The sequence below is a fragment of the Protopterus annectens genome, chromosome 12.part0 (assembly GCF_019279795.1).
Source record: "Protopterus annectens isolate FY-2018-M chromosome 12.part0, PAN1.0, whole genome shotgun sequence".
NCBI lineage: Eukaryota > Metazoa > Chordata > Ceratodontiformes > Protopteridae > Protopterus > Protopterus annectens.
Window position 1 is genome coordinate 701,413,541 of NC_056746.1, and position 12,454 is coordinate 701,425,994.

Genomic DNA, 12,454 nt, shown 5'->3' on the forward strand with positions numbered 1-12,454 from the left:
TACCACATAGTTTATCTGCACAGGCAGCAGAATTGATTGCCTTGACACGGGCATGTACCTTAGCAAAGGGTAAATGTGTAAACATTTTTACTGACAGCCAGTATGCTTTTTCTACTGTACATGTTTTTGCGAAACAGTGGAAAAATCGAGGAATGATAACATCTACTGGCAAACCAATCAATCATGCACAGTTTATTTTAGATCTTTTAGAATCTATTCAGTTACCTCAGAAAGTAGCTATTTGTAAATGCACAGCTCATATCAAGCAACAGGACAGGATTTCAAAAGGTAATGCAAGAGCTGATACAGCTGCAAAGCAGGCAGCTTCAGAAGTATTTCTTTTGAATGAGGAACTACAACCCTCTGAGATTTCAGACTTAGAAATGTTGAAGACAATGCAAACACTTACTACGCAAACTGAAAAACAAAGATGGGTAAAACGAGGAGCAATTCTCGAAAAGGGGCTGTACATCTCTAAAGAAGGAAAACCGATATTGCCGTCTAATTTGTTTAGATGTGCAGCTTTGTTGAGCCATGGGCAGTGCCATGTCTCAACAGGGGGGATGGTACAGCTGGTGAACCAAGTGTTCATGACATTCGGATTTACAAACTACTCTAAAAAATTTTGTTTGTTATGCCACATCTATAATAAACATCATGCACAAGGGGCATTAAAGCCCAAGCAAGGGAGTTTCCCCACACCACCATATCCATTTCATACTATTTGTATGGATTTCATAGAGTTGAATAAATGTGAAAATAAGAAGTATTGTCTTGTCATTGTAGATATGTTTTCCAGATGGGTGGAAGCCTTTCCGACTAAAAATCCAGACGCTACGACTGTAGCCAAAGTTCTTGTTAAAGAAATCATCCCTAGATTCGGCATTCCAGAAAGGATCTACAGTGACAATGGCACACACTTCGTGAATCAGACCATACAGCAGTTAAGTAAACATTTTTGCATTTCTTTGAAGAATCATTGTGCATATCAATCAGCAGGGCTAGTAGAGAGGCATAATGGGATTTTAAAGAGTAAGCTAAGAAAATTAATGGTAGAAACACAGAGAAACTGGGTGTACTGTCTGCCCCTGGCACTGTTGAGCATGAGAACTGTTCTGAATGCAAAAGGATTGACTCCTTTTGAAAAGCTCTTTGGAAGGGCTTACTATATATCTCAGTGGAAATCTCTCATGCCCGCAGACCAGGAAGCTGACAGTACATTAGCAGAGTATATGCGTAATTTGTTAAATTCTGAACATTTGTTGCAGTTAAATTCTGTTTCAGATAAAGAACGAACCAGACCATCAGAAGTGGCAGTGCCCCCTGGAGCGTGGATCTGGCTGAAGATAGTTAAGAGGAAAAACTGGGCGTCTCCGAAGTGGGAAGGTCCATATCAAGTGCTTTTGTCAACACCCACTGCAGTCAAAATTACGGAACGTGCCTCTTGGATCCACTTGACGCACTGTAAATAAGTTAAAAACTTTGAACTGGACAAAAATCTTGTTACATGCCAAGAGCAAAAATGATAGAGTCCAGAAGAAACAGGAATGCAGAACAACCCTTTCCTCAGAAGTATTGCCTAATCATCCTGTTAACTGTATTAGTGACAATAATCTTTTTGTTGTGGCCTTTTCTTTTCCCAGCCACACAAACTGAACTGAATAAACGTGAAGCGTTACTCATAAACTGGCATCCAAACTTTAACACTTACTAGGCAATTAAATATCTGTATGCTGAGACTTTCAATGTTTCGAATTGCTGGATTTGCACAGCTTTGCCGACAGCATACAGGGGGATTATTAATGACTACAGTCCCCCTAGGGGTCAATGAGACCTGGGAGAACTTGATTTATGATACCTCAACCATTACAGCACAAGATAAAATAGCATTGCACTTGTCTGTTCCACAAAATGGAACTGTCTGTTTTTATAAAAATTATACTGTTCAGGTGGGTTGGAGCAATTGCAATGTGACTGTTCCTTACAGATGTTACACTAAAGGTAACAAAGTAGATTGTTATTGTAATACAAACTATGATTCATTTCTTGGATTGATGCACAAAACACTTGATGAAGTAAAACATAATTCTGTTCTTTATAAACAGCTGTCTATAATAGATAGAAAAATGTTTCATGCAGGGCAAGTGTACATTCATAGCAAAGTTACTACTAAAGTAGAGGATTGTTATTTTGTGTGTGGCAGAAAGGCATACAAATGGTTACCTGAGAATTGGTCCAGCATTTTTTTTTTGGGTTACCTCGTCCCTGCTATACGACACACTGCAGTTTTGCCTCATGGAAAAAATCGAAATGTCCGAGAAGTCGTCAAGAAACCTGTAAATCCAGTGGGACAAATTGATGCGCATTGGAAAGACCATCACTCGCTAGGCAAAGGACTGACACACATGGACTTGAGTGATAGCGTTATATCGTGGGCAGGCATATTACCAGCATATGGAGCAGTGAAATCGATCTGGGAGCTGAGAAAACTGTCAAAACTTCTCGAAGTAATGAGCAACACAACTTTTTCTGCTCTCGAATTGGTGACTGATGAATTGAATGCTATGAGAACTGTTGTGCTCGAAAACTGCATGGATCTCGACTTCACCCTAGCGGCGAGAGGTGGTACATGAGCTTTAATCCAAGAAGAATGCTGTTTGTATATTCCTGACCATAAACACGAGATAAGCAATCATCTTGAGGTAATTCAGCAAGTGTCGGCCATGACCAAATCAGGCCCAAACCCACTGAAGGACTTTTTCCAGAAATGGTTTGGGGGTGGGGTACCATCCTAATGAACATCCTGATTGCCATTTGTGTAGGTATGCTCCTACTGGGAGTATGTGTTTGTTGTGGTATCCTCTGCATGAAAAGACTGATTAAAGACCTTATAGACATGTCGGTTTCTGAAACCTTATATCAAAGTACTGAGTTTGAAGAACTGTTAAAAGACTAAAAGCTTTCATAAGTTTAAACTGAATGACTCTCTTAACTGCAAATCCTGAGTGGAAGAGGTTAGGAGAAGAAAACAAACTGTTTATGCTTATTTTGAAAGCAGAATAAAAGTATTAATAGGGGGGAATGTTAGAAAAATATGTATTAATGTGTGTATAAGCAAGATGCTTAGTGCATTTAGAAGCTTGAAAAGAGTTAACACATTTATTCTATTTCATACTGCATAAATCTGTACAAACTGCAGTTGCTTTCTGACCTTGTACTGTTAGCTAAAATCTTGTTTGTGCCTTGGAAATTTACTGAGAAGCAGGTGATTTCTGCTTGCTTTAGGAAAATAATGAATAGAACAATACTACTTGAATGAAGCTTAGAAAAGAAGTTCCGCTGTGCCATGAGAAAATACACAGCTGTAGAAGTTACAGATAATTAGTACAAAGCCTGCTTGAAAATATGAACTGCAATCAGCATTTGCTTGTATCTGTATTAGAAAAGTACCTTGAAAAGTAACAGTGTACAATAGACGCTTGTAAACGGATTAATGGTCACCAAGGCCAGGTTGTTTTTCTGAAAAGTTTCTCACAAATCTAGTCATGTCAGCAGAAAATCTGAAGTAACATCTGCTGTAGAACAATGCTAAAAGTTGTGTTTGATTACGTCAGCTTAGAAGGCCATGTCTTGTAAAATAGTATAAGAATGAACATACTTCCTGTTAGTAGTTAGACAAATCCTTGTATTTGCATGTTTTTGTCTCCTTGCTGCAAGTAAATTAAAGTGCCTTAACTGAACCTTACGTGTATTGGTCTTTGAAGTTTTTTCCTTTGATAAAAGCAGTATCTATAACGTCATGTACTAAACTCCAATGGAGTCCTGAAGTTTGCACTGTAACTTTCAGTGGGCAGAGTGTAAGCTTTTTTTGATAGAATGTGATGACAGAATGATAGAAAGTGTGTCCTCACATTTCAACCAAATGTTTATATCTCTGGATCTTACCAAAAAAGTATAAATAGCAAACTCTTCAACACAAACTATTTTTATAGTGGTACTAGTCCTTACATTGTAGGCATTAACATGCATAATATGTCACAGTAAACAGAGTAACGATTATTTTGTATTATTTTATAAACTACTTACAATATCTCAGTAGCCACTCAAGATACACACATTCTGCCAGCTGAGGACTTTCATATGAAACATAGCAGCTCTGTCTGTGCTACTTGTTTGCTGAGATATTAGTAAAATGTGAAATGTATGACAATATAAATACATATTATATGAACAATAATTAATAGCTCTTTTTCCTGCACTAGACAGAGGTTAGATATCAAGTTGTATTTGCTACTCTGTAAGCTTTAAGGAGAAATATTTTAATGATTTGTATGTAACGTGGTTTTGGAATTATTAATGCAAATATGAACATGTAATATTTGATGCCAAGAGGCATCAGTAGGAGGTAACTGCAGAATCATTCGGAGGCATCAGTCAGCTGTAATGTCTTAAAATGAAAACCTGACAAACGGAAGAAACTAAACCACACAAAGCAGATATTTTTTCACAAGAGGGATTTGCAGATAAAACATTCTTCATATGTTCACAGTTAGTCAAAATAAACTTTAGCATATGAGCCTAACAATTTAAAATTCTAAAAATTAAAGTTCCAGAAGTTAACTCTTTTTGTTGTTTCATCTTCCTTTGCATGAAGAGGAAGGATTAGAATTAATAAAATTCTTAGCAGCACCTAGATTAACTAAGCTGCTGGTTGAGTGCATAAAATTTTAAAAGACTGAGGAACTTTATGTCGCTCATCTTGTGTATTCAAATAAGTTGTTGTATGAAATCAACTATACCTTACCGGATTAAAACAAAGGCATGCTGAAAAAAAAAGCCACCCTGGTGGACCCCTAGTATAAATGGACTATACAACAACAGAAAGAAACTAATGTTCAAAAACAAGAGGAAACTGGCTCAGTGGGGAGAAATCCCTCTCTAACTTAAACAAACAAATTAGAGACCTTGTCAAGTCCTCCAAAGCTAATTATGAAGCAAAATAGCCTCCCTAGCTAAGGATAATTACAACGATTATTTAACTATGTCCAAAATCTAGAAGGAAATACCTAGTTATGACCTGAACTGATTGCATATGGCACCACCCATACTCAACCAGAGGTAATATCCAACCTTCTAGTTAACAGATTTGGTGTAAACGTCACCTCCCCCGTCCCTTCCAGTCATCTCCCAAAGTATACTTGATACCATTCCTCAGCCTATTATCTCAAAAGAGCAGGTCATCTCGGCCCTCTCTAAGGCAAAAAACACCACATCAGTGAGACCAGACAACATCCTAAGTTGCCTTTTAAACAATTTAAAATATGACCTAGCAGACCCATTGAATCCCTGTTTAACCACAGCCTGAGACCTGGCCATGTTTCGGCATTATGGAGGACAGCAACAGTAATCCCTCTGCACAAAGGGGGACCATCAACTGACAATGGGAATTGCAGGCCTATAAGCTTGACTAGTTTCATCTGCAAGGCCATGGAAAGAATCATTACGGAACTTATTAACAAGGACATAGGTAATCCTCAAACTCTGGACTCAACCCAGTTCGGATTCTTTAAAAGTAGATCATGCCCATTAAACATGGTTGACTTCTTAGAGAAAGTCACCACCACCCTCGAAGAGGGTTAGACAGTGCATGACACCTATCTTGACCTAGCCAATGCATTTGACACAATCCCCCACTCAGGTGTTATAGAGAAAAATCTCCCAGTTGGGAAGTGACCCCCTACTTTATCAGATGGGTGGCCAACTGGCTCACCAACAGGATGCATACTGTCAAAATGGATGACTTTTCCTCTAGCAAAAGATCAGCCACCTGTGGTGTACCACAAGGTTTTATGCTGGGCACCTTGCTATTCAGAATTTACTTCTCAGAAGCATATCTCTCAACCTCTTATAGCAAGTAATCTGGACAAAGTCATAAGTAAAACTGGGACAAAGGCCCAAAAAAAGGGACAGTTTTTAAATATTGCTCTTACAAACCTAGAAAGTTGATAGAATGACAGGTTTTATATTAGCATGAATTTTCTGAAGGGTATGAAGTCTGAAACTCAAAATCTGTCTTTATTTTCTGACTTCAGTCTTTAATGAGTTGCCACTAATTTGCCAGAAAATCACATTTTATGAAAAATGGACCAAAAATACGAGGCAAAAATCTGGACATTCTGCAAAAAAACTGTACATTTGAGAGATATGCTCAGAAGTTCAGGCAAACTTGGATGGCATGTGGCTGACCAAGTTTGCTGATGATTACAAATTGGGAGCAATCACTGAGTCCTCCAACAATGTTAATAAACTGCAGAGAGGGTTAATGCAGACAGATGATTGGTGCCAAAGCCAGATTGATAGCAATCTGAACTTTGACCAGCACGTATCCATAGTATTAAGGAAAGCCTTCTATGTGGCACATCTTATAAGTTAAGGCATCACATCTAGATGTAAGGATGTTATAATTCCATTATACTCTGCCCTCATCAGACCAATAATTGAGTACAATGCTCCCTTTTGCATGTACCTCACCAGACACCTGCAACAGTTGGAGAGACCACAGAGGTTTCTCACCAATAAATTATAAGCGACACAAAATAAGTCTTGCATGCAAAGTAGGTAACCCATGTTACTGTATTCTGTCTCCTACAAGTTGCTAAGGGCTGACCTGTACCTGGCTTACAGGACAGTCTCTCACCCAGCATTGATGGAAATGCTACACATTCATAAATCAAACTGCAGGATGGTCACTCGCTCCAGGGATCTTAACCTAGCCTCTGGCATGAACAAGTCATGCTGGAAATATATATAAATCTCCAAGAGACTGCCACTTATCTGGAGCAAACTTTTCATTTCACGTGAAAAAGAGCACCTTCCTTGACCCTCTTCAAACACAACCTAGATCAATGGATGAGTGACTGCAAATTCACTTCTGGGGTGTTATTAGAAGTGTGAGATAGAAAAGACTGACCAGGCTAGGAAGGATTATCGGTTGGCTAACAAAGAAGCTAAGAAAGAAGTTGCAATAACAAAGAATATGGCATCAGAGGCACTCTACCAACTTCTGGAAAGTGACTCACTAAGGGGCACAAAGAAACTATATCAGGTTGCAAGGCAAAGACAGAAAGCTAAAGAAGACAGTCAGACACCTTTCATAAGGGATGCCAGTAACAACATGCTCACCAGTCCACAGGACATCAAAGGCAGATGGAAGGAGTACTTCCATCAGCTTCTGAATGAAGAAATCTCCAGAGTAGCTGTACTACCCCAGAAACAGCCTACGATGAGAGAAGAAGAGGAGCCCACCTTAGAAGAAGTCAGAACAGCACTAAGGAAGATGAAGTCAGGGAAAGCAGCAGGCTCAGATGAGGTCACAGCAGATATGACAAAGATGCTGGGTGAGATAGGGGAGAAATGGCTCCTGAGGGTACTAATAGCAGTGTGGAGAGAAAGACATATCCCAGATGACTGGAGAATAAGTATACTCATGCCAGTGTACAAGAACAAAAGGGACATCTACAACTGTGGGCAGTACAGAGGCATAATACTCCTACCACATTGCATAAAAGTTCTGGAGAGGGTGATTGATAAATGGATACGCAGAGTAGTAGAATGTAAGATGGGAGATGAGCAGATCAGATTCAGATCAGGATACAGCACAACTGGCCCAATGTTTGCATTGAGACAGATACTCAAGAAGAAGCTAGAGATGAGGAGATAGTCCAACTGGGCATTCCTAGACATGGAGAAAGCATATGGCAAGGTCCCAGGGAAGCTGATCTGGGCAGTACTGTGGTGGTTTGAAGTCCCAGAAACACTGGTAGAATTAGTGCAAGTTATGTACAAGGACCCAGTGACTCAAGTATGAACATTGTTCGGCCTCACAGAGGAGTTCCCAGTGGGAATGGGTGTATGCCAGGGTTCAGCTGTGAGCCCAGTGCTGTTCATACTGGTGATGGACTACATTAGCAAACAGGTTAGAGGTGACAAACCAACAAAGCTGCTGTATGCAGACAATGTGGCACTACAGGCAGACTCTGAGCTAGAACTTCAGCAAAGGATAGGAGAATAGAATGCAAATTTGAAGGCACATAGGATGAATCTAAGCACAGATAAGATGGTGGTAATGGCAGCACATTGGGAAAATCAGAAGAAGCTGAGAATAGAGATAGAAGGGAAGATAGGGGAACAGGTAAACAGCTTCAAGTATCTGGGAGGGGTGGTTGAGGAGAAGGGTAGTCTGAATAAAGAGGTCAAAGCTAGAATCAGAGGGGCTGCAGCCAACTAGCATAGTATATTAGGTGTAGTCTATGACAGAAGAATGCCAAAGAAGATGAAAAGTAAGGTGTGCAAACAGTGGTGTGACCAGTACTATTGTATTGTACAGAAACCTGGGCAGTAAAGGCAAAACAGTTGAAGAAGCTAGAGGTGATGGAAATGAAGTGCCTGAGAAAGGTGGTAGGATGCACACTATGGAACAGATGAAGGAATGAGGACATAAGAGCAAAGCCAAAGTAGCTCCAATTGAAGAAAAGATCAAAGAGAAGAGATTACAGTTGTTTGGACACATGTAGAAAAGCAGAAGACAATCTGGTGAGGAAGATTTGGGACAGACAGGAAGAAGGTAAGAGGAAACAAGGACATCCAGCAAAGAAATGGCTGGATTGTACAAAAGATCTGCGACAGTTAGGCATGAGTGTTGAAGAACGCAGGAGTGTAGAACTGAATCGAGACAGATGGTGACAGTTAACAAGATACCCCAACCCCATGTAAAAAATGGGGAAAAGGGGGCTGATGATGGATGATGATGATGGATGGATAGTGGTGCCCATGTTCCTCCTGGACAGAGGAAGTTCATATTAACTACCATGGACCCTTAACTCTGCTATCTTCACTCACCTAACCACTGACAGTTGGGGCAACTTGGGATAAATATTGCTAGGCTTGTAAGGGCTCTTGGGCCATTAGCCTAGTAACCTCCTATGAACCTATGAACCTCTAATCCTAAATACCAAGAAAATAAAATGAATGCTTTTCATAGTCAGATCTGTTTCAACAACCTGTGCATCCTTTAAACTCACCAAAAACGGTTTCCTCTTCCAAAACAAACCCTACCTTGCAGACTCTCAAGAAAATCCTTAGCATCATCCTACCTTCTCCCCTCCCTTCTCTAAAGATCACCCATATTAACCAACATTCAAGCCACCCTACTAAATAAATTAGAGGCATGCTTTAACAAAATAACCAAGTTTGCAACTAATGCATCCTACCATATGTACTACTGCTTAACACTAAAGAAGCTCAACTGGAAGAGCTACCTAATCACCTTATATTCACTCAACTTCAAATTTCCCACAGAATAATACACACACCACCCACACATACCCTTCTGTACCAAACATTCTCGAGCAGTACTCCCTACCACGTTACCTTTGATCAAGTGATCAGAGCCTACTAATAACTTCCAAATCCCAGAATACTTCTGGAGACACACTATACCCATGCTGTGTCATCAGATAATGGAACTTCCTGATTATCCCACTCAAGCAAGACAGCTGTGCATCTGACTTTAAGCACAACATAAAGTAGCATCTAAACTCCTCCTAGTTCTTTACTTGTTAACACCCTGACTAACTCTAACTCTCTCTCTCCCTCAGATCTGTAGACTGACACCAACTCCTAACTCAACAGCTCCCTTACCTTATCTTGTAAATACAAATAATTCCTATCTATATTTATAACTGTGCACTGCTTTTCATCACACTTAATGCAAATTAAATTTGTATATTGCTATATATGTAAATGCAGTCTGTTTATTACTGTATAACACTCCTACAGAAATCAAATTCTGTTAACCTCTGTCTTGATTATATTACCCTTTGAATGTTTCTAATACCCCATTTCTACTGTTAAGAAGCTGATTATTTTTCTCTGCATATTCTCTATAATTGTTGTAGCTCCAATGGAGCTTTTTTCCCTGGACATCCACTGAAAATCTGCCTGAGTACCCTGCCGGACCATGCTGACAAAAAAAGAGACAATCAATCAATCAATCGATCAATCAATCAATCAGTAAATAAATAAATGGTAATGTTTTCCTTTCCTAACACCATATATTACTGTTCACTTTGAACTGTTTACAAAACTGATTTCAGTTTTAACATTAATACTAAACAAAATAAATAAAAGACCACACAGGAAGCCTTTACCTCAGTTGAAACTTGGCTTTCAGATGCACAATTAATACTTAAACCAAACAAAACAAAACTCCTCATCTTCCAACCCACCAAACACAATCTAAACACCCACCAATGTAATACTAAAGCCAGTGACAACACCATTATCCCCCCAATAGACCACACCAAACTACTTGGAGTTGAAATTGACAATAACCTCAAGTTTGACATCCACATCTCGTTAACCATAAAAAAGTACACAAAAAAACTAGGAGCTTTATACAGAAATAAACAATTCCTCACTAAAACAGACAAGATTTCAGTTGCAAATAGCCACCTTATCTCTACCCTACCGTACACCTTTCCAATATTTACCAACCTAAGGCAAAGTGAGTTAGGTAAACTCAAAGCTTGCTACAACAGAATAGCAAGGTTTGCCACTAGTGCAAACTACCATAGCCACCACTGCACCTCACTTCCTGAACTAGGCTGGCTAGAACTCCCTCACCTCCTTCAATGGTACCAACTCTCACTCTCCCACAAACTACTAAATCATCCTCTAAAAGTCACCTCCCTCCAAAATCTACTCCATCTCTATCATACCACCAGACCACTATGCTCCAGCAACAAAAATCAATTACAGGTAACCAGAACCAGGAACTCTGCTGGAGAAGCTCTCTTCTCCTACTCCATAGCAAAATTATGGAATACCCTTCCTCACACACTATAACTACTGTGTCATCACACACTAACTTCAAAGCTGCCCTAAAATCTCATCTAAAAGAGCACTGGGCATGCCCCTATAACAAACTTCTCTAACATCTCTACCCCAACCTCTCTAATCCCTTTCTTCTACTCTTCTAACTACCTCGGCTTGCAGCCAAATACTTTGCTTACAAATCTATATCACAGCTGTAATCTTAGCCACTGTTATTCAAGGGTAAAAGCTGCTAGCTCAGCTATTAAAATACTTGCTAGTCTTTATGGCACCAATGATATAAGTGATGTACCATTTAACTAAATACTTAATTTCATTATGAACTATAACTGTTTACTACTATTGTTAAACAAAACCCACCTATAATTCTTGTAACGTGCAATTAATTGTTGTTTTTAATTGTTAATTTTATTGTGGAGCTTTTCTCCTTGGGCTTCCACTGAAAAAGGACCTGTGTCCAGTTGGATTTTCCAAGTCAACAAATGTAAATAATAAAAATAATAATAATAATAAAATAACTAGAACATATTCAGCATGTGTATACCATGAAAACAGAACTTAAAAAGAAACACTTGTTGGAGTGCATGTGTGCACTTGATTCCCAACAACTACATTTTAAAAATGTTTTCTTTTTGTTTGTATCTTTAGCTGGACATTTGTAATCATGTGTTACAGTAAAATGGCATAGCAATGTTCTTATGTAATGATTTTCACGTTAAATGCTCCAACCAATAAAATGTATGATCAGTAATTGTCTTTTGAAACCATGCACCTTTAGGTCTGAATGGACTCTTCACCAGTTCAACTAATCATCAGATCACTTAGCTGAGCAGTCAGTAACACTACACTACACAGCAAATTATTACACCTTCCAAATGTCTTCTAAGTAATCATTTATTGACATCTAGGTATTAGAGGTAGCTGAGTTTTAAAACTTTGAATGGTCTGCATGGAGATTTCCATACAGTGCGGAACAAGAAAATTTCCATTTTCCTTGCTGTAGTTGACCTTGGAGTTGGTATATTTAAATAGCAGGGGGTGTGGCGGGGTGCAGGGGGGCTTGCCCCCCCTGCAAAAACATTCAGGAATTTTTTTTTGTTTTGTTTTACTTTTTTTTTTTTTTCGGGTGTTTGGTCTTGGCCATATGAAAGACGATGTTTTAAAAGTTTGATCATCTCTAGTAGAACCAGCAGATGATATGACATTTATTCTCCTCAGATGTTTGTTTTAAATATGCAGATGATTGTCAGGATCATATGTTGAATGAAATGAATGTTTAGCAAAGGGGTTGACAGTTTCATATGTACAGGGCAGTGCAACTCTTGGAAGGTATTGAAGCTGTCAATGTCCAGTTCAAGTACTTCTCTCTCTCTCTTTCTCTCTCTCTCTCTCTCTCTCTCAGAAAATGCATTTTGTTTATTTTAAATATGTCTATGACATTTTATTCTAAAGTTTATGATGATACATATATTATTTCAAATGATCAAATTATGTTTGTTTTACATACAACAATAGTGGCTCCTTTACAAGGAAAATAACAATTTAGAGCCCTTTTTTTTAA